A 22,425-nucleotide genomic window follows, 5' to 3' on the forward strand; every position below is an offset into this window, starting at 1 on the left:
CCCTCCCTCCCTCCCTCCCTCCCTCCCTCCCTTCCTTCTTTTTCTTTTCTAAGACAGGGTTTCTTTGTGTAGCCTTGACTGTTCTGAAACAAGCTTTGGAATGAACTTTGTAGACCAGGCTGATCTCAACCTCACCGAGATCCATCTGCCTCTGCCTCCTGGCTGGGATTAAAGGCGTGCATCACCACTGTGGCTTTATTTTATTCTTTCTCTCTATTTTTTTTATTAAGATTTGTTGATTTTTTTTATATGCAGTATTCTGTTTACATGTCTGCCTCTAGGGCAGAAGAGGGCGCCAGATCTCATTACTGATGGTTGTGAGCCACCATGTGGTTGCTGGGAACTGGACTCAAGACCTCTGGAAGAACAGCCGGTGCTCTTAACCACTCACAGAGCCGTCTCTCCAGCCCCTGATTTTAATGTTTTCATCACCATTGTGTGGTGGCGGTAATGGCAGGGTCCAGGCGGTGGCCAGAGGACAGTTGGTTCTCCCCTTCCACCACGTGTTGGGTTTGCATGCTGGGCTCTAAGGCAGGATGCTGAGCCCTGGTGCCGCCCCCTTTTCTTCTCATGGCGTAGTCCAGACTGGCTTTGAGCCTGAGGTAACAGTCCGGCCCCTACCACCCTGGCCCTAGGATTGCATGTGTGTGCCACCAGGCAGGCCAGGCCCCTCATTTTTTTCCCTGTCCCCCTGTATCTGCTACCTCTTGGCTGTTGTGCTTTCTCCTGGCGCCTCTCTGAGTTCTGTCACACCAGTCCTGATTTCCACTTGGGGACAGAACACCCGGTTCTCCTGGATCTTTGCTGCTGTGTTTGTTCTGTTCTTCATCATTGGCACTTTCCCCCAAGCACAGGGCCTCCTTCTTCCTTATTTTCTCTTAAACTTACAGTGTTGGTTTTGTTACTGATTTGTTCTTTCAGCTGTCCAACAACTCATCCTGGGCTGGGTGATAGAGGTATTGAAGGCTCGCTGCTTAGTCAAGTCAAAAGGGAAGCAAGACCGGGGAGGGTCTCTGTGGTAGAACACCTGCCTATCACGGGCAAGGCCCTGGTTTCAGTCCCCAGCATACTGGTCACCTTTAGAAAGGAGAGGGAGCCTTGTTTACCTCTGTGGGAGAAACCTCTCCTGGTCCACGTCACACAGGGCTGTAGGTTTGTAATCAGAAACTTTGCAAGCCAGGGGTGGAGGATCTCTGGTGCAGTCAGAGATAATCAGACCAGCAGAGGCTGGGGAAGAAGTCAGACCAGGAACATTAAATCACAATGGGAGAGAGAACTGCAAAACAGCCTGACCCCCTTCTGTGAACCAGGCAGCACATTCCTTCCCCAGCGGGGAAGCCGGATGACAGGGCGCGCTCTAGTTAGAAGATTGGTATTCATGGAATCAAACCAAGGTGAGCAAGATAAACGATTTCATAGCCAGGAGAGCCCCAGATGCTTGTGTCCTCTAAGAGGAGCCCAAGATTGCAGTTCCCCTGGTGTAATTCCCCATCCCTGGGCCTGTGGCAGATATGATTGGTCAATTTAAGACCGATTTCCTTCCTGTTACTCTTGAGTACCAGCCTGAAAAGCCTTAACAAAAGAGCTTTCTAAAGGGGCTTGTGAGGTGGGTGGCTCCGTGAGACACGTCTCTGCAGTGCAAGGACAGAGATCAGAGTTCGGATACCCACACCCATATAAAAAGCCAGACATTCTCGTGGGGGGGGGGTATGGAAATGGGCAGATCTCTGCAGCTTGCTTCACGCTCCACGTTCATTGAGGACACTGTCTCAGTAAATAAGGCAGCAAGAGGGTCTGAAGTGGCTCAGCAGGTAAAGGCACCCAGCCAGGCCAATCCTGATGACCTAAATTCAGGCCCTGGAACCCATGTAATGCATGGAAGGAGAGAACTGACTCCATAAGCTGTCCTCTGACCTCCACATGGTACCATGGCATGTGCCCCCTGATGATGATGATGATGATGATGATGATAAATTTTAAGATTAAAAAATAAGGTGGAGAACAATGGAGGAAAAAGTCAACCATGGCGGACCTCTGGTCTCCACAGTCACATGCATAGACAGGCATTCCTGTATATATATGTACACACATATGAGCATTCACATTCAACACACAGGGAAAAAGAATAAGGGGGTTGGCGGTAAGGAGAAAGAGAAACTTCCTGGAAGCTCTGGCCAGACCTCTGCAGAGTTGCCTGCGTTGCTTAACGAAGTTTCCAGAGCTGCCATTAGCCTGGACAGCATGAGACAAGCCAGGCTCTGGGAGAACAGTCCCCTGGCGCTGCCTCCGAGCATCTACCATGTTATTTCTGTCTGCCTGTGATTTCCACCACTTTCATTAATGCAGCCTGCCTGCTTGCTTACCCTTCTCTCATTGTTAAGCCTTGATTTGATTTCCAGGCCTTGCTTGGCCAGCTTTGTCCCGAGACACATCCTGTCCCGGTCCTTAAGGACTTTGGCAGATCAGTAACCATGGATGTTGTGTGTGTGGCTTCCACTGGAAAATTACACATTTTAACCAAATGTATAACCCCAAGCGGCAACTTCGTAGAGTCGGGAAGTACTCTGCTGGCTGAGGATGGAGCTCAACTCTTACTTACGGTGCCTGCCTCGCATGCATAGAGCCCTGGGTTCCATCCCCAGGACTGCATAAAACCGTGTCTGTAACTCTAGCTCTTGGGAGGCGGTGATGGGAAGATCACAAGTTCAGGGTCATCCTTGGCTATAGTGAGTTCAGACCAGATTTGCCACGTAAGTCTCCAAAAAATGAAGCAGCAACAGTTTAATGTGATGTGTGCTTTGTTCTACTGTAGAAATGGCAGCGTTGCAGGGGGTTTGGGAGGGTTTTTTGTTTTGTTTTATTTTCAATTTATTTGTTTGTGAGCAAGTAAGCCTGTGTGTACGTGTGTGCAGCCATGTGCAGGTCACATGTGTGGGCAGTGGTCAGAGGCCAACTCTGCAGAGTTGGTTCTTCTCATTCACGTTTGCTGAAACAGGATCTCTCTGGTTTCTGTTGCAGTGATAGGGCGCTCTAGGCTGTTTCTGGTCTCCATCTCCCGGCAGGACTAGGGTTCCAGACGTGAGCTACCTTTTGGTTCTGGTTCTGGGGCTCAAGCTCAGATCTTTAGACTTGCACGGCCAGCGCTTTCCCTGAGTCATCTTACCAGCCCATGGAAGTTTTAAACTGTTGATGGCTGCTCTTGTTCAGCTGTGACCTAGGAGTGGTGTACGAGAACCGCTGGAGAGCACTGAGGTGGCCAGGAGAAATGGCACTTAAATACTTAACTGATACATCATAGACACATCAGAGAATCTTTTTTTTCTAAGGTGCTAAGGTGCTAAGGATGGAACCCCCCCGCCCCCCAAGGCCTAACACTTTCTTAGTTTGCTGGGTTTGAATATTGCTTTTGCCATGCCAATTCTTAGCCACATGTGATGGTCTTCTCTTAAATTCCCAGCCCTTGGGGTGCTGAGGCCTGAGGATCATGTGTTTCAGGCCAGTCTGTTCAGGTATAGGGAAAGACCCTGTATCAAAATAAAAATGTTGTTCCTTTTGGAAACTACAGCTCCCAGATTCCTCCTGGATTATGGACACCTGTGCGCGCCCGCGCGCACAGGTGCAGGACATTTCTCCCAGATACCCTTGCGCTTCTCGTTAAAAAAGCGAGCTTCCACGAGATCTCGCTCTCTCTTGCCCCTTACCCTTGCGTGTCTTGCACACCTGTCCCTTATCGTGTCCCCCTCCCCCCATTAAAGTGCACCCACGTGGGAGCCGCGTGTCTGTGTCTCCTCCTTTCGTGCGTGTTTTGTCTGTCCTGTGTTTGTCTCCACACACACCCGCTTTAAAAGAATAATAAAAAAGACACCAGATAGACAGACATAACAGAGAATTCAAATTCCTATTGTTTTGAAGCAAGAAGGCCCTCGGCCAACCTTAGAGGGTGCTCAGGGTCGGGGTGTAGCACCTTGGAAGAGCCCTTGTCTAGTTGCTTGAAGCCCTGGCTTCCATCACTAGAGCGGAGTAGTGAGTACATGCTGGCACAGCTTCTTCTTAACTCACATAGAGAACCTCTGATCGGCCCAAAAGGAAAAGAAAAGGCACGTGGAGCTCTGGGGCTTCCGAGCCTCCGCCAACCCTCTGAGAAGAAAGGCGGCCCAGTCTAAGAAGGGAAGCTTCCTTCTCACCCTGAGAAGGCTGCCAGTCCGGTGGAAGAGGCACACACTGTTCCTGACCTCCGGGAGCCTGATTAGGGCCAGCACACAGTCTCCTAGCTGTGACTGTGGCCCTCTGCCAGTCGGCAGGCAAGGTGGGCACGGCTTCAGTCCAGCTCCACCGGACCTGTGCGGGGACAGCTTCTGGACTTGCCTTTCGTCTGTTTGTCTCAAGGATTGATTTTCATTTTTAATTATGTGTAGGTGCGTCTGTGTCTGCCTGTGGGTGTGTGCAAAAGAGTCAGATCCCCCGAAGCTGGAGTCACAGTAGTTGTGAGCTTGCTGGTGTGGGTGCGTGCTCAGAGTCACACTCTGGTCCCCTGGGAGAGCAGCAAGTGCTCTTAGCTACTGAACCATCTCTTCGGTCCCAAATTTACTTGTTTTTAAGAGCACACACATGCATATATACACGCGCACACATGCACACACACACACTACTTTATTACCCTTTTTGTGGAGACAGGGTCTTGTCACTCTGACTGTCCTGGAATTCACTGTGTGGACCAGCCTATCCTCACATTCACACAGCTCTGCCTGTCCTTGCTTCCTGAGTGCTGGGATTAATGGCATGTGCCACCATGCCTGGCTTTGTTATCTTTTAAAAAATTGATTAATTGATTGTGTGTGCCTATTTGAGTTTATGTGCAATACATTTGTGCAAGAGCCCACAGAGGCCAGAAGGCATCTGATCCCTTGGAACCGGTTATAACCTACCATGTGGGTGCTGGGAAACAAGCCTGGGTCCTCTGCAAGAGCAGTAAGAGCTCTTTTTTGTGGGGAGGGGAGGGGGTTCAAGACAGGGTTTCTCTGTGTAGCCTTGGCTATCCTGGAACTCAGGTTGGCCTCAAACTCACAGAGATCTACCTGCCTCCCAAGTGCTGGGATTAAAAGTGTGTGCCACCACTGCCAGGCCACAATAAGAGCTCTTAACCAGTGAGCCATCACTCCAGTCCCTGGAAGATACCTTTGTGGAGTTGGTTCTCTCCTTCTTTCCACCATGTGGGTCCCAGAGATGCAGCTCATTTTACTAGACTTGGCAGGAAACTCCTTTACTCACTGGTCCAGAATTTATGTATTTTTAAAAATAGTTTAAATGTACAGAATTGATGCATTAGCCCAGAGTTATCATATAACCTCCGAGTTCCCGTATTTCAACGTCTTACATTACTATGTTATAACAATGACATCTTGTATGATATATTTGTTATAAACCAGCATTCATATTTTTGTGGTGGTGGCGATGGCGCTAGGCTTCAATCAGCATCCTAGCTAGTCCCAAGCCCAAACACTGACTTGTTTGTTGTGGTTCTGGAGACTGAACACAGGTCTCTGGCATGCAAGGAAAGTACTCTACCATCGCTGCCCTTTGAAAGATTTCTTAAGATGTATTGATGTTGAAGCCCCTGTAAGGGCTGGTTCATTCCCCAGATCCACTCTCGCTGCCTGGCTGTGCTCTTGAGCAAGTTACTTAACCCCTTGAGGCTTGATTTTCTCAGCTAAAGAGCAGAACCATCACCGCCACCTGCCCCTGAAGCCTCTTGAGTACCATGCGCGTAGCACGGCCCATGTCAGCATCTCTTGTTGCCAGTGTTAGTCTGGCCTGCAGATTCCTTCCAGATTTCTAAGGTGACAAGACTCTCGTGACAGTGAGTCACCACCTCTCTGGTCACCTCCTCTTCCTTCCCTCCCTGCCTTCTCACCCACCTTCTGCCTCTCATCTCATCACACTCTGACAGATAAATTGCCTACTTGGTGTGGCCCGCCACCAATCCATACCATTGTTCGTCCCCGTCTCCTCAAACCCACCAGAACCACCACAGCTGCCGTGACACTGCTCCAGAGCCAAGCAGCATTTACCACCTCAGACCCCGTGACAGCCAGGGCTGGCAGCCTCCCTTCTGAGCAAGGCCCCGCTCTCATCTCTCTCTCTCCCTCCTGCATTCTGTCACTGACCTCCTGGTGCAAACTTGTGGGCTGGGCACCTGTGGTGAGCTTTGACGAGCCAAAGACCCTGCATCACTTCCATTAGTCTCCGTGTAGCTGTGAGTTTTCTGGTGGTAAAAATAATACAAGTCACACAATTTACCACTTTAGTTCTGTTGAGGTGGTTATTGGGCCTGAGCCTAGGGAGTCCTCTGTACAAGGTGTGTGTTCTGTGTCAGAGCCATGTTCCTACCTGTTGGCAGCTGTATTGTTTTTCTAATTAACAGTTCGTGGATTAGTGATGCTGAGCATCTCTTTTCCTTTGGTGTTTTGAGAGAGGGTCTCCTCTCAGTGGTATGGTTACAGGTGTCACACAGTGCCACCACACGGCTGCTGGCGCTGAGCGTGCTTTTCAGGTACTTAGTTCTCATTTGAAGACGTAGCCGTTCAAGTCCTTTGCTCCTGTTTTACGGTATGTGTGTGGTGTGTTAGGTGCATGCATGCGTGTGTGTACGTACGTGGTATGTGGCATGTGGGTGCATGCATGTGTATGCGTATGTATGTGTGTGGTGTATGCATATGAGGCTAGAGGTGGACTTCAATATTTTGTCCAATCCTCCTCAATTTTTTTCTTTTTCTTTTTTTGATTTATTGATTTTATGTGTATGCAGGTATATATGTGTACCAGATTTCCCAGAGTTAAGAGTTGCATGTGGTTAGAGTCACCATGGATGCTGGGAATTCAACCTGGGTTCTCTGCAAGAGCTATAAGCAGCGGTTTTTAATTGTTGAGCAATCTTTACAGCCTTCCAGGTTATTTTTTGAGACAATGTCTCTCACTGGCCCTGGAGCTCACCAATTGGCTAGATTCGCTGGCCCGTGAGCCCCAGGGCTCTTTCTGTCTCCACCCCTGCCCCCCAGTCCTCCCGAGCTGGCTATGTATGCTTGGGTAAATGCCAGCCCAGCTGGTTTTTTTTTTTTTTTTTTTTTAAGAGACAGGGTTTCCCTACGTAACAGACCTAGCTGTCCTGGAACTAGCTCTTGTAGACCAGGCTGGCCTTGAACTCATAGAAATTCACCAGCCTCTGCCTCCCAGGAGTGCTAGGATTAAAGGCATACACCACCATGGCCCGGCTACCAGCCCAGCTTTTTACACCGGTCTTAGGGATTCAAACTCAGGTGGAGTCCCCCTGTGTACAGAGCAAGAACTTAACCCAAGGGAGCTATCTCCTCAGCTTCATTTGCCCATCTTTTAATGAGGATGGGTGTTTTGTGGTCGGTTTGTAATTCTGTCCTAATTCTGGGTTATTGGGTCCTTGTCAGTTAGTTGAACCCACATCCTAGAGCCGCCTTTTCAATTCTTCCTGTTATTTGAAATATACAAGTTTGTTATTTGTCGCGTTTGGTTATTTTTATTTATTTTGAGATTGTCTTATTCTGAAGCCATTGATGGCCTGCCTGGGACTCACTATGTAGCCCAGGCTAGCTTCAGACTTTCAGCTGTCTTCCTTCCTCGGCTTTCCAGGCGCTAAGATTACAACTGTGCACCCACAGCTAACACAGAAGCTTTTATTTTTATGTATTTATGTGTTTGTTTATTTATTTACGAGGCAGGGTTTCTCTGTGTAGCCCTGGAGCTTCTGAAACTCACTCTGGCCTTGAGTTCAGACTGGCCTTGAACTCACAGATCTGCCTGCCTCTGCTGAGTGCTGGGCTTAAATGTTTGTGCCACCACACCTGGCTTAAATTGTCTTTGGTGGTGGTGGTGGTGAAGCATTAGTGCATCTCTCTCTTCTCCTCCTGCTTGTACTTCCGGTGGTGTGTCTAAAAACCCATCATCAATGTCATGCCGTAAAGCCTCTCCTCATTCTCCTCATTCTCCTCTGAAAGGCTTAGTTTCCACTCTAAGATTCAGGCCTTCAGCACGTCTGAGCTCCTTTCTGTGTGTGATTGGCAGTCCCAGAGGCAGTCTTTGGTGTGTGAATGTCTAGTTTCCCAGGTCACTTGTTAAGAGACTTTCCTTTCCTGGGAGCTCTGGTGTCGTGCTGAAATCGTTTAACTAAACTTGCAAGGGTTGGTTTCTAGGTTGCTCTCCTTCTCTACTGGTCTACAAGACTACCACATTTTCCTGACTACTGTGACTGGATCGTTAGAACTGCATCAAAGCAAAACATTATGCTTGTTATTTTTGTTTGTTTGGGGTTTTTGGTTTTTCCAGACAGGATTTCTCGGTGTAGCTTTTGGCTTTTGGAGCCTGTCCTGGAATTCACTAGGTAGACCAGATTAGCTTCAAACTCACAAAGATTCACCCTCCTCTGCCTCTGGAGTGCTGGGATTAAAGGTGTGAGCCACCACCGCCCACTATGCTTGTTATCTTTATGAGACTCAGTATTAAGTCTTCAATGTCTGGAACATAGGGGTCTTTCCATTTCTTCCTAATTTGGGTAGGGGGGTACATATGTGTGATATACCCACAATAGAGTTTGCAGGTGTATGTGTCTATATGCACACAGAGACTAAGAGAAGAGAGGATGCCAGGTTGCCAGGTAACCTTGAAGAAATGGGTCCCTTCCTTTTGTGGGACAGCAAATGCAGCTGGAGCTCCATGAAGGCTTGGACACGCTTAAGCAAGAGTACAGGTGGTGTGAGGTGCTGCCTTCCCACTCCGAAAGTGCCACAAACCACCACGGTGCCAAATGTGTCTCTTTGCACTCAACCATGTGGTAGCCAAGTCCTGCTTCTGGTACTTCCTGTCACCACTGGAGAAGATGAAGAAGTCGTTAGGGGAGACGGTGGACTGCGGGCAGGAGTTTGAGAAGCTGCTGCTGTGTGCAGAGAAGTTCGGCATCTGGCTACGCTGTGACGCCCTCAGTGGCACACACAATGTGTACTGTGAGTACCCGGACCTGACCATGACTGGCACCATCACACAGTGCTACCGAGACATGGGTGCCCGGCACCGTGCCCATGCTCCATCCAGATCATGAAGGTGGAAGAGACTGAAGAAGGCAAGTACTGCCTGCTTGGCCATCAAGCCGTTCCACGACACCAAGATCAAGTTCCTGTTGCCTGACAGCTGTTGCAACTCCAACACAAGTCTTGCTTCCCTACCAAGAGACTCAACAGTTTCTTCTAGACCCAGAGACACCCCCAGAGAGTCAAAGAAGAAGAGGAGGAGGAGGAGGAGGAAAGAGAGAAGGAAGAAAAGAAGGAAGGAAGGAAAAATTGGGTTAAATGGCTCTAATATATGATGTCCAACTACTTAGGAGATTAGGACCTTTTGAAGCCTGAGTTCAGGACTAGCCTGCCTACATAGTAAATCAATTCTCTTTTTTTCAATTTATTTATTTGTTTGTTTGTTTATTATGTATACAATATTCTTTCTGCATGTATGCCTGAAGGCCAGAAGAGGGCACCAAACCTTATGACAGATGGTTTTGTGAGCCACCATGTGGTTGCTGGGAATTGAACTCAGGACCTTTGGAAGAGCAGGCAATGCTCTTAACCACTGAGCCATCTCTCCAGCCCCAGTAAATCAATTCTCATTCATATTTATTCTCCCTCCTTCCCTCTGTCTGTCTGTCTGTCTCTCTTTCTCTCTCTCCTTTCTCCCTCAGTGCTGGGTATGAAACCCTGGGCCTTAGGAATGCTAGGCAAGTGTTCTTCCACTACTCACACCCCGGACTCCCCAGCTACTTTCTTCTTCTCTTTTTAAAAACGTGTATTCATTTTGGGGGGGTGGGGAGGTGGTATTGTGTAGGAGTGAATGGAGACCACAGGACAATCCGCAGGAGACTCTTCCCTTCTTCCATCACGTGAGTCTGGGGATTGAACTCAAGTCCTCAGGCACTTTGAGCCATCTCAATTTCTGTCTAAGAGAGAAAGGGAGAGAGAGAGAGAGAGAGAGAGAGAGAGAGAGAGAGAGAGAGAGAGAGAGATCCAAGCTTGAGTCCCTTTACATCTTTTTTTTTTTTTTTTTTTTTNTTTTTTTTTTTTTTCTTTCTTTTTTTTGGTTTTTGGACACAGGGTTTCTCTGTGGCTTTGGAGCCTGTCCTGGCACTAGCTCTGTAGACCAGGCTGGTCTCGAACTCACAGAGATCTCCCGAGTGCTGGGATTAAAGGCCTGCGCCACCATCGCCCGGCTCCCTTTACACCTTAAATCATCCCAACCACCACCCCCCTAGCTCAGATTACAAGAAACAGCGGGGAGTTTTCCCTTTCTGGGATAGGAATGGATAGCAAATATTGCCTCGGGTAGACCAGCAAAGGGATTGCAGAAGCTAAAACGTCTTCCCAGCACAGGCTATCGGGAGCAGTCAGAGCTGTAAGTCCTAGAGAAGCCCCTAGAACCCAGCACGGTAGAGCCCTCCCACCCGCCACAGGAATAGCAGAGAGCAGAGGAAGGAGCAAACCTGGTGCCCTCTGCCACACACAGCTCTGTCTGAAGACTGCTGGGGACAGAGTGCCGCCAGCCCCCATACCCGGGAGGCATCCTCTGTCACTCTCCGGTCTGGGGCTTTGTGACAGCAGACACACTTTCAGTTCTTTTCCGAGCCCTGGGTTTATTTTGCTTTCCAGGCCTGTGGGATACTTATATAGCACCAAGGCGCACAGCCTGTTCTGTGCTGCCACTCCTAATGCCTGCAGAATTCATGAGCTCCAGGGTCTGAGACAGCGGCTGTCTCCTTTCCTACCTCCTCCTTCCAGGTAAGCCTGCTGTCTTATCCGCAGCTGGAAGCCCCCTCTGCCACAGGGCCAGCTCCCAGGCTGCTTGCTCCACCCCAGCTGCAGCTACTGCAAGTCCCAACCAACTCCCATTCCCATTTCCATGGCAACCGAAACACATTTCCTATCCCTGCCTTTCTACTTCAGAAAGGAAAGCTATGACACGTCTCCTGTTCACGCTCCTGCTTGCTCTCTCTTTTTTTTTTAATCTGTCTTTTTCTTTGGCTGGCCTAGCGCCCGCCATGCGGACCGGGTTGCCCTCAGGTTGTAGCATTCCTCCCACCTGGTTTCTAGAGTGCCAAGGTTGTTACAGTCAGGAGTCACTGTGGCTGGCTTTTTACTTCTTGTATTGTAATTTTGAGAGGTCTTTACACGGCTCTGACTGTCCTTGAACACACTCTGTAGACCAGGCTGGCCTCCAACGCAGAGATCCACCTGCCTCTGCCTCCTTAGGGCTGGGATTAAAGGCGTGCGCCACCACCACCTGCTGCATCAACCTTGCTTTTGTTTCTTTTTGTGTTTTGAGTCAAGGCCTTATTTTGTAAGCCAGTCTGGACACAAGGTTTAGAACTTTCTGGAGGACTTGGCCTGCTCTCTCTGATAAGTCAGCCCTGTGGACAGTCTACAAGGAAGAGAGTTAGGGAACAAGGGAGTAAATGAAACAGGGCGCTGGCAGCTGGCTGGCCCAGAGAAAGGCAAGGCCCTGTTCACTGCCCACTTATCCGGTGTATCCCTTTCATTTGGCTCTTGCTGACTTTTGTCCTTTATAACAAATTGGCAAACACAAGTACAGTGTTTCCCTGTGTTCCAGAAGTGTGTTTAGCCAAACAGCCAACTTGAAGGATATTTGTCTATTTTTTGGTTTGGTTTCGTTTGGTTTTTGGTTGTTTTGTTTTTCCCAGACAGGTGTTAACTGACCCTAATAATCATGGCCAAATTAAGTAAAGCAAGTGTTTTTTTATTGTGTACATGGCTGTCTCCCCTTAAGGTGGGGTTCAGGAGGTCATCAATGGATTGCTCGGGGGTAAGGGAGGGGTCTCCAAATGGGGGATTTGGCAGGCGAATAGGCAGTCTTACAGAAGCAGAACATAACAAGGTGGCCATGGCAGGGTAGTCATAACAACAGGCGGTTATAATCAACTTTTGAAACAAAGGTTGGGTTTGTAAGATGGTCATAACAGCTTTCTGAAACAAAGACATGCTTGCTGTTTCCTGGAACAGGCAGTAGAGAACCATTTGTAGTTAAGGTTACAGGTAGGGCATAGCCCAATCATAAACAGCAATGAACCTAGTTTGTCTTCACTATAAAAATGGCTTTTCAGGCCTTAGATAAAGGAAGGCCAGTTTATCACAGGGTTTCTCTGTGTAGCCCAGGCTGTCCTGGAACTTGCTTTGTAGACTTGGCTGGCTTTGAACTCACAGAGATCGGCCTGACTCTGCTTCTTGACTGCTGGGATTAAATACATGCACTAGCACACCTGGCATTATTTATCTCTTTAGAGACAGGATTGCTGCACGGACCAGGCTAGCCTCAAGTGTGCCTATCTCTGCTTTGCAAGTGCTAGGATTTCAGGACTGTACCCTCATGCAAGCCCTGTGCCATGTTAGAGGTGTTGTATAAACTCAGCTTACCTATTCGTTTCTAGATGGGCACTTGGAGTACATCTATTTCTCTTTGTTTTTCTTCTTAAAAAATACTTCTTAGATATATTATATATGCGTTTTGTATTATAGTGTTTTGCCTGCCTGATTGCATATGAACCGGTGCCCAAGAAGAGGGCGTTAGATTCCCTGGGATTGGAGTTACAGATGGTTGCAAACCATCAAGTGGGTACTGGGACTCGAACTCGGGTCCTCTGCAGGAGCAACAAGTGTTCTTAACTGCTAAGCCAATTCTCCAGCCCTCTCTTTGTCTTCTTGAGACAGTATCTTGCTGTAGATTTGGCCTCGGACACCGTTCTCTGAGGACCGCCAGTCCAGGGCCTGTAAGAAGTTTCTGAAGTATATAGGTAGTCTTTGGGACTGAGCCTTTCACCTGTGGGCTCTTATACCAACTCGAGGTAGTCAGCACTAGAATTGAATTGCACTGTAGGGATAGTTAGTGTTGGAGAATTGGTTGGCATGGGGAAATGCACATACTCACATTTGCTATTAGGGTTCTGTGGGAGGCACATTTTGGCAAGAAGGCATTTTCAAAAATTAACTATCTCATTATTTCTGACTCCACCTAATGCCCTTAACAATGTGGATAAGAAAGAGACATGTAAAATATTGGAACTGGTTATTGGTATAGTGTGTGTGTGTGTGTGTGTGTGTGTGTGTGTGTGTGTGCCGGGAAAATAGAGTTTGTGTGCACCTCCAAGGGAGAGACAGTGTTTGTCTAAACTTGGGTCTTTGTCTCTACAGCATGCCACCCCACCAACCCCCGCTGTCCAAGTGAGTGGGGGGCTTTTTGAGTCACTTATGATGTGCTTTTGAACACAACATCCCCCAATGGCTGTTCAGCTCTCCTCAGGAAAAATACAAGCTGGGTTTGACTGAATGACAAAAAGCAATCTGTGGATTCAGGAAGCGTAGTAAATACCGTGACTCTCTACAAATGCGCACAGCCCAAACAGCTTTTTCCAGTCTGGGAAAAAAAGAGATTTGTCTGTGCAAAACCAGCCAAGGCTCCGCCCCTCCTCCCTTGCTCCTGCTCCACCCCCACCTCCTGGCCAGGCCTCCCACCCTGCCCCAGACATTCAGTCATGGCTTTCATCCTGTGTGACTTGTGGTTGCCCAGGAAGTAACATTGCCCAGGCTCTGGGGACAAGCACCAGCCACGCCCAGGCAGCTTTCCGGGATATCTGTCAGGGTGGGGTTTGCCAGGCATCTCTGATCTTGGCCAGGGCTGGATCCCAGCAAGGTTGTGTAGGCTGTAAAAGTTGGTCGAGTGTCCTTTCTCCAGTTTGTCTCCCTTCCCCTCTCTCCACCTCCCCCTTCTTCCTTTGGCTTTTAAACATTTATCTCCATTCTTCTTGTGTATGCATGGGTACTTAGCAGGGGTATGAGCCAAAGGTGAGATTGCAAAGGCATTCACAGGGGGTGAAGGTGGCCTGAGAAAAGCTCCCAGTGGCCTTGAACGGCGTCCAGGTGGGAGCAAACCTGAGACCTGAGAATCTCTCTAGCGGAGAGCTCTGCAAGGTCTCTTTCCGCACCTCATCTTGACAGAACATTTGCATAACAATTACTCTGCTCTTCGGGTGGTTTGCTGTGGGGGTGGTAGAGCAAGAAGGCACAACCCCACCCCACCCCCCTTAGGCCCTGGAAATGACACAGCCTACCTGCCGTTCTGGGTGCTGGGAAGGGCTCTGGGATCCGAATGAGAATTTCAATTGGTTGAAGGCTGACTCCCCGAATAGGAAATGTTTGTTTTCCTCCCTGGTGGAACCACAGCACTCGTTCAAGCCTGCCCAGGCAATGAAAGAACTGATAACCCTGGATACTTCTTTGGACTTCAGTTTCCTCTAATTAATATATATATACATTTAACGGGGCAGTAGTGGTGCACACCTTTAATCCCACTTACTTGGGAGCAGAGGCAAGCAGGTCTATGAGTAAGTGCCAGGACAGGTTCCAAAGATACATAGAGAAACCCTGTCTTGGGGGGGAAATATATATATGCCATGGTAATGTATGCCTGTAATCCTAGCCCACTGGGTAATTGAAGCAAGGGGATTAGACATTCAAGGTCCTCTTCTGCTATTTTGCCAGTTGGAGGCCAGTTTGGGCCTACTGAGACTGTCATGAGCCATTTCCCCCCTAAAAATCATTACAGAAACCATCACCCTGGGGAGTCTGCAGGGAACCCCTAGACTGAGTAACCCACCCAACGCAATCGACATGAGACCTCATCTCAATAATAATATGAGGTAGGTGTGTATTTATAATTCTAAGGAAGTGAAGGCTGGAGGGTCAGGCCAGCCTCATTGGTGTTCCCTAGTAGGGTGTGGTGTCCAGAAAGAGTGACAGTCCTCTGTCCTTTGTAAAAGAGAATTTACTGGTCAGTTGTCTCCAGACTCCTTGCTTTTGATATTCTGTTTGGTTGTAGCTAGGTTTCCTGCGCCTTCTGCTGTCCTTGACCTTACTAAGTAGCCAAGAATGACTTTGAGCTCCTGCCTCTACTTCTCAATGGCTGGGATTAAAGGTTTTTCACAACACGCCTCTGGTGTGTGTGTGTGTGTTCGCGCGCGTGTCTGTGTGTCTTTCTTTGGGGCAGATCTCACAATCCTTCCCTTGCCTCCTCTGTGCTAGCATGACAGTAATGATTAAGATCGCATGCCACTGCCCGATTCAGAGACTTTTTAAAATGCTTTTAGCTAAGTTATTTGAATCTGAGAATGTTCTCAGCCTGGCTGATAGCCACTCCCATGCTGGCTCAACTTGACCCCATAACTCCCCCAAATCCTCCCCAGGCAGAGCTTGGGTCTTTGTCAACGCTGTCTCCTTTCCGGATCAGCTCCTCTTCCTTTTTACCTGTCCTATCCCAGTTCATCTTTCTGATGTCAGCTGAGATGGATGCAAACCCAGCTCCTCCCTTCTGCCTTTTAGACCCAGCTTCCCTTGGGTCCTCTCTGCTTCCTCTTTCAGAGTGCTTGCTCTGCTGAGTGGCTGCGCCCCATAGCCTGTCAGCCTTCTTTTTAATCTGGGGGCCCCTGAGGACAAACTTCTTCCTCCGCCCTTTCCACCATACCAGGGACTGCTCTTCGGCCCTGCTTATGTTAGGCCAGCACGCTACCTCTAAAGCTACGTGTGCAGCCCTCTTTTTTACTTTTCGTACTTTGAGATAGGGTCTCGCTAAGTTGCCCAGGCTGGCCACGAACTTGTGATCCTCTAGCCTTAGCCTCTTGAGTAGCTGGAATTATAGTTGTCAACCATCAGGCCTAGTTTTTTTTTTTTTTTTTTTTTTTTTTTTTTTTTTTTTTTTTTTAATTTTGGCAGTGCTAGGGATCAAACCCAGTTCTCATGCATGCCAGGTGAATGTACCATTGAGCTCCACCACTGCTTCAAGTTCCACTGTAGATCATAGTGCTGAATAATAAAAGTGCTCCTCAAACACATAGCCATTGACTACAGCAGTGAGTCGGGAAATGGGCAGTGGGTGGCCAGAGTCATGAAGGGGACATTTACTGAAATATGAGAAACACCACTTCTACCCAAGTGGCCTGCAGACAAACCAGGACTGTAATACCTACGCATAAAACCAGACACTTGTGCCACACACTCTCCCGTACTGTGAAACTTCACCTCTTGTCATTTCCTCCCACTCGTCTTTCTCGTCCTTTACCATACAGAGAATTGCAAAGCTAAGACTGTCTACCTGGCAGCAAAAAGGCAAAAAGGAACGCCAATAAGGAAGGAACTCACCTTTGCCTCCTGGCATATGGTTTTGCCTCATTCTCTTAGGACTCTTTTTTTTTTTTTTTTTTTGGCAGGGGTTGGGAGGAGGGACGACAAGGGGACAGGATCTCAACTATGTAACCCTGGGTGGCTTGGCTTGAAACTCATTATGTAAACCAGACTAGGCTGGCCTAGAACTCAGAGATCTGCCTCTACCTGTCTCTGCCTCTCAGGGTCAGGGATCAAGCATGTGCCACCACCACAACTACCTGGCCACTCCCTGCCCCCCCCCCCCCCCCCCCCCCCCCCCCCCCCCCCCCCCCCCCCCCCCCCCCCCGTAAATTAGGGTCTTCTTATGTAAGCCAGGCTGTCAGTCACTACTTGGGATCGACTTGTCCTCCTCCCACTGCTCAGACCACCGTAGTGTACCCCTGCACCCTCGTCCCTGTGTTCATTAATATTCTTTCTCTCTCTCTCCCTCTTCTGCACTTTCTATCCTAGCCCCATTCCAATTTAAAAGCAAAACAAACAAACAAAAACTTCTATGTGGGCACGGTGGCTTATAAACCTTTAATAACAACGCTCAGGAAGGGAGGCAGAGGCAGGATGATCTCTGAAGCCAGCCTGTCTACATAGTATGTTCCAGGCCCACCAGAGTTACATGGTGAGACCCTGTCTCAGAAGTATCAACAACAACAAAAACCCTTACTTTATGATGTATTAGTTTATAAAGATACCTAAACTTTAAAAACAAAACAAAACAAAAAAAACCCTGAGTGTTGGGCCAGCATATATGAGGTCCTGAGTTTGATCTTAAACACTGTTAAAGGAGGAGAAGAGAAAGGAGATGCAGCAGCAGCTAACAGTTTCATCTGTGATTCTCCAAACTCTTTGCTTTGGTTTCCTTCTTTATTCTCTCAGATATGGGAAACTGTTTTTGTTTGTTTGTCATTTCTCTTTTTCTTTCTTTCTTTTTTTTTTCAAGACAGGGTTTTTCTGTAGCTTCTGGAGCCTGTCCTGGTATTCTCTCTGTAGACCAGGTGGCCTCGAACTTACAGAGATCGCCTGTCTCTGCCCCTCCCCCCTCTCCAGTGCTGGGATTCAAGGTGTGTGCCACCACCGCCCTGCCATTCTGTTTTTTTTTTTTTTAAATAGCCCATGTCCTTCTGTGGTACAGACCCGCAATTCTGGTACTCTGGGAAGCCTAGGCTAGAAGATCTCAAGTTTAAAACCAGCCTGGGTTGCATAGCAAGAACCTGTCTCAAAAGAGCAAAACCAAAACAGGAAAGCATCTCTTTAAATATGCAGTTACTGGTCACTTCTTAGGTGTGCAAGGCAAGAATAGGTATCACTTAGCTGAGCATGCCGACAGATCTTAGGGACCTTTAAAAGTCACCCCCAGTGTGGTCGGTCAGAGGTTGGTGAGGCCTCCTGCTCTTACTAAAAGGAAGTGTTCTGAACTGGCTTGGGAGCGGAAGAGCATTTTGATGAGTGGGGGTGTCACTGGTTGGCACCCACTGGCAAAGACACTGAGTGATAAAAATCACAGAAGTGTGAAAAGCATTTCATGCTGGGGCCAGTGAGGAGTCCAGCCTTCCCAGCTTGCTGCTGAGGACCTCTTCACACTGCAGTGTGCTTCCTCTGACTTCCTCCTAGCCTCTTCTCTCTAGTACTCTCTGACTCCCTGAAGCCCTGCAGACTCAGCACCTGGGCCAGCCAACAAATGGTGGGGTATTCCAAAGCGCGCAGACTGCTATACAATTTGATTTGGTCCGGCTCATCATGCCAGCCTTTAGAATCTCCTTCATTCGGGATCTGTTCCCCGGCTGGGAGATGTCATGCGCTGGCCTGCTTTGGAGGACCCGGCAGCAGAGTGCGCCCACTCTTCCCTTGTGACTGTCAGCTGTTGGCACAGAAGTTGCTGCCTGTGTGAGGCTTCCATAGCTGTGATAGACACCAAGACCAAAGGCAACTTGGGGAGGACATGGTTTATTTCACCTTACAACACTCAGGTCGCACTCCAGTATCGAGGGAAGCCAGGGCGGGGACTCAAGATAGGAGCCGAGAGGCAGGAGGAACGCTTCTTACTGGCTTGCCTCCCATGGCTTGCTCAGCCTGCTTTCTCAGCCCATTCAGGACCACTTGCCCAGGGATGGCACCATATCCTGTGAGCTAGTCCCTCCCACATCAGTCCTTTATCAAGAAAACTCCCTTCTCTACACACTTGCTTTCAGGCAGTCTGATAGAAGTGTTTTTCACAATTAAGACTGTCTCTCCGGCACGGCACATTGTACACTTTCAGTTCCAGAGCTGGGGAGACAGAAGCAGGCTGTCTACATGGGGTCAGCCTGGTCTACGTGCTGATTTCTAGACCAGCCAAGGCTACATAGTAAGACCTTGACTTTAAAAAAAAAATCAGTCAATTAATGAAAAGATTCCCTTCTTAGATGAGTCCGTGCCTCGTTGACAAAAACCAACCTACACACCGTGCCCCTTGCTGGAAGCACTTTGTGCCTAGTCCCTACCCCAGCTCTCTGCCTTTTATATCTGTTATCCTACCCCACCCCCAGACATCTATAGGGCCTGCTGAATCCCTGAGGGCATCCGAGGCCTCCTGACCTCTGTCTGGGAGGAGTCCCTTCTGTCCCCAGGGGCCCTGGTGCTTGTACATCCTGTCTCCATCCCCCCCTCACTGCTGCAGTTTCTGATGTTGCAGTGCAGGGAACTGCCTCTGTCTTCTTGGAGGGGAAAGTTACCATTAGACGAAGATGCAGAAGGCCGCAGGGTAAGAGTAAGAGGCAGGCAAAGGCTTGCCCCTGGCTGCCCAAATGACACACCCACTTCAGCAGTAACCCTCTGGGAACCCTGCCCACGCCTTGCCCCCCACCTCCTTCCATTAGTGATTTTTTTCAAAGGGGAAGTTTCAGCCAGCCAGAGGGAGCAGATGGCTGCGCTTCAGGCCTCCTGCAGTGTGAATGATTTGGGGGAGTCAAGGTTTTCCTGTGCTGAGGACCTCAGAGTCCCCACACGCACCGCCATCTCTCAGGCTGTTGAGGTGTGCTCTCCCGAGAGTCACCTTGGTGATTGGAAACTGCTCTCTCTGCCCCTCTCTCTCACAAACAAGGAAGCTGGAGCAGAGCTCAAAGAAGGCTTTTTCATGCACTTTGGGAAAGAATGAGCAATGGAAAAAGGAAATTGAGAGCTTCGGGGAGTTTACAGCAGCCCAGCACTGGAGTTTGAAATAGGAGCTGGGAATCCATATGTTTGGGAAAGGAAAGAAAGGAGCAGCCACACGCACAGAGCTTCAAGGGTATGTGCGGAAATAGTTATGGGAAAGGGGGCAGGGAAGCCCACGTGGGTCTCCCTTCATCAGACCCAGATGTTCAGGCAGCAGCTCTCATGATGCCTGTGAAAGGGTCCAGAGCCTGCTGGGCCAGACAGTATTTTCTTAACTACCAAGAAGCACGTGAAATCAGTGGCTGGCGCTTTCCACTGTGCACTCAATGACTCCCTGGGGTCCTGCTGGGGTCTGTGCCACACCAATTATGCAGGGGCCTCGCTGCCTAGGAGCAGGGCTTAGAAGTGGAATGGACCAGGCTCCCTGGGTAATGAATGACACAGTCAGTAACAACCACAAGCTTCTGAAGCTGCCTCAGTTGCCTCTTACCTCCAGCTTACCTTGTAACGCAGTCATTGGAAACCTGAGGTTCAGATCAATTCCGTGTTGCATCAATGACTTAGCCTCTCAGAGCTTCAGGTTTGCTGGCTTTGAAGTAAGTACGTGTGTGTCTGCATTACGTGTGAGGCATGTATGTAAGATGTGTGTGAGAGGCTCTTTACAGGAAATGAAGCCCAAAACATGGCATTGAAAATATTCACTGTAGCAGTTCATGGTGACATAAGCCTGTAGTTGCCACTTTTTGGGAGACTGAGGCCAGTCAGGGCTTGGGTGACAAAGTGAGGTTCCATCTCAAAAATTAAATCAAGGAGCTGAAGAGATGGCTCAGTGATTCTGAGCCCTGGTTGCTCCTCCAGAGGACTCGGGTTTGATTCCTAGCACCCATGTGTTGGCTCACAGCTCTCTATAATCTGACACCTTCTGGCCTCTGTTGACACCCACGTGTCAAAAGAGATACACGTAAACAGCTGGGCGGTGATGGCACACGCCTTTAATCCCAGCACTTGGGAGGCAGAGGCAGGCGGATCTTTGTGAGTTCGAGACCAGCCTGGTCTACAAGAGCTAGTTCCAGGACAGGCTCCAAAACCACAGAGAAACCCTGTCTCGAAAAACAAACCAAAANAAAAAAAAAAAAAAAAAAAAAAAAAAAAAAAAAAAAAAGAGAGAGAGAGAGATACATGTAAACAAAACATCCAAATACGTAAGTAAATATATTTTTAAAATTTAATTATTTTGGGCAGGGTGACGGTGGTAAACGCCTTTACTTCCAGGACTCCGAAGGCAGAGACTGGCAGATCTCTGAGTTCAAGGCTAGCCTGGTCTACAGAGTGAGTTCCAGCGCGGCCAGAGCTACACAGAGAAACCCTGTCCTGAAGAACAAAAGCAAAGTTAAATTATTTGGTACACTTTAAATTCTGCTATAGGGCCAGTGAGATGGTGCACCTGGTAAAAGGCCCTTGCCACCAAACCTGACTCCTTAATTTAGTCCCCAGAACTCACATGGTGGAAGGGAGACAACCGATCCCGAAAAGGGGTGTCCTCTGACCTGCACAGTCACACATATAAACACACAGACACCTCCAAATAAATATTTTAAAATTTTCGTTATCATAATATAGCTTCTCCAGTTATTAGCCCATGTCCAGTTCTGGTTCATCAGTGTCTCCCCCACTTTCTTTGTTTCTAGGTTGTTTTGAAGCAGTTCCCTAATATTCTACTGTTGCCTGTCCCGTTTTGTTTTGTTTTTGAGACAGGGTTTTTCCATGTAGACCAGGCCATCCTGGAACTCGCTCTGTAGACCAGGCTGGCCTAGAACTCAGAGATCCACCTGCCTCTGCCTCGTGAGTGCTGGGGTTAAAGGCATGCGCCATAACCACCCCGTGTTTTTATCCCATTTTCAAAAATCATAAGACTGAGTTGCATCCCCAGTCGGTTGAAATCCACTCAGTTCTTGAGTATCCCTTTTTGTATCTTTTCCTTCTTACACAGTGACATATCTCCTGTACCTGGTACCGTAACTCCTTGCTACAGGACTGTCATGACCCACAGTAGCCCAGGATGTCAGCCCGGAGAGGCCTGAGTAGTGCTTGTATCTTATCAGCCCCCCTTACCTTCTAAGAAGGAAGCAATGCTCTGCCGTGCACACACTGAAGTGTCTCCCTGAAGGAACAGGAGGTGCTGAGCCATTTACAGACCTCCAAGCCCTTGACATCAAGAATAAACCTTATATGAATTGATGGAGGTCCTTCTCCAAGAAAGGGTACATGGTACTGAGAATAGCTGGACTCTTTACTCAGCTTCTGGCTGCAGGGAATCAGGACTCTCCCCTCCAAGTGAGTAGAATCCCATTGACTAAAGTGAGAGGTTGAGCTGAGTAGGAGACTCGGGTTTCTCCTAAGTCCTTAAGCAGTAGGCAGAATGCAGGCTTCAGGGACTAGAAGATCAATTCAAATCCTATCTCCACTACATAACGTATCTTCTCTGTGGCTGCGTTTCTATAAGTTCTAGTTGTTGAATGGTGTATACAGTAGCCAAACACGGTGATATGCACCTATAATTCCAGCACTTAGAAGGAGAGGAGGGAAGGTCATGAGCTTAAGGCTAGCCTCAGCTACATAGCAAGTTTGAGGCCAGCATGGGCTACATGAGACCTTGTCCCAAAAATCAAAAAGAGGCCTCTCTGATGAGGGTTAAGATGATCATCTGTGCAGTACAATAATATGTCATTAGGAGTCATTTTATTGCTATGTTTTTTAAGCAGACTAATAGTAGCAAGTTTTCCCCAGGTCCCATGGCTTGTGTGGTCTCAGGTTCCTGGCCACTTTAGCAGTGCCAGGTAGGGGTTCCCTGACGGGGAGCGGGCCGTCAATCTAATCCAGAAGTGGCTGGTTCCTACCATAGCATCTGTGCCAGTGTAGCACCAGTATATCTTGCGGGCAGATTGCTGTTGAAGGTCACAGGGTTTGTAGCAGGGTGATACTGGTTACATTTTACCTCCTCCCGGCACCA

At 48.6% G+C, this 22,425-nt stretch overlaps 1 protein-coding gene and 1 pseudogene across 5 annotated transcripts in view; both read left to right on the plus strand.

The window, feature by feature from the left end:
* Positions 1-22,425, plus strand: part of Chd9 (chromodomain helicase DNA binding protein 9) — a 219,135-nt gene that overhangs the window by 11,580 nt on the left and 185,130 nt on the right. For all 5 annotated transcript variants that reach the window (XM_050143929.1, XM_050143928.1, XM_050143923.1 and 2 more), the window contains exon 2: positions 10,713-10,841. The gene's annotated coding sequence lies outside the window, so the exon portion shown is untranslated. The remainder of the gene's footprint in view (positions 1-10,712; positions 10,842-22,425) is intronic.
* Positions 8,382-10,054, plus strand: LOC126502725 (60S ribosomal protein L18a-like; annotated as a pseudogene).

The sequence above is a fragment of the Alexandromys fortis genome, unplaced genomic scaffold (genome assembly GCF_014885135.2).
Source record: "Alexandromys fortis isolate MF-2015 unplaced genomic scaffold, M_Fortis_MF-2015_v1.1 scaffold_1, whole genome shotgun sequence".
Lineage (NCBI taxonomy): Eukaryota > Metazoa > Chordata > Mammalia > Rodentia > Cricetidae > Alexandromys > Alexandromys fortis.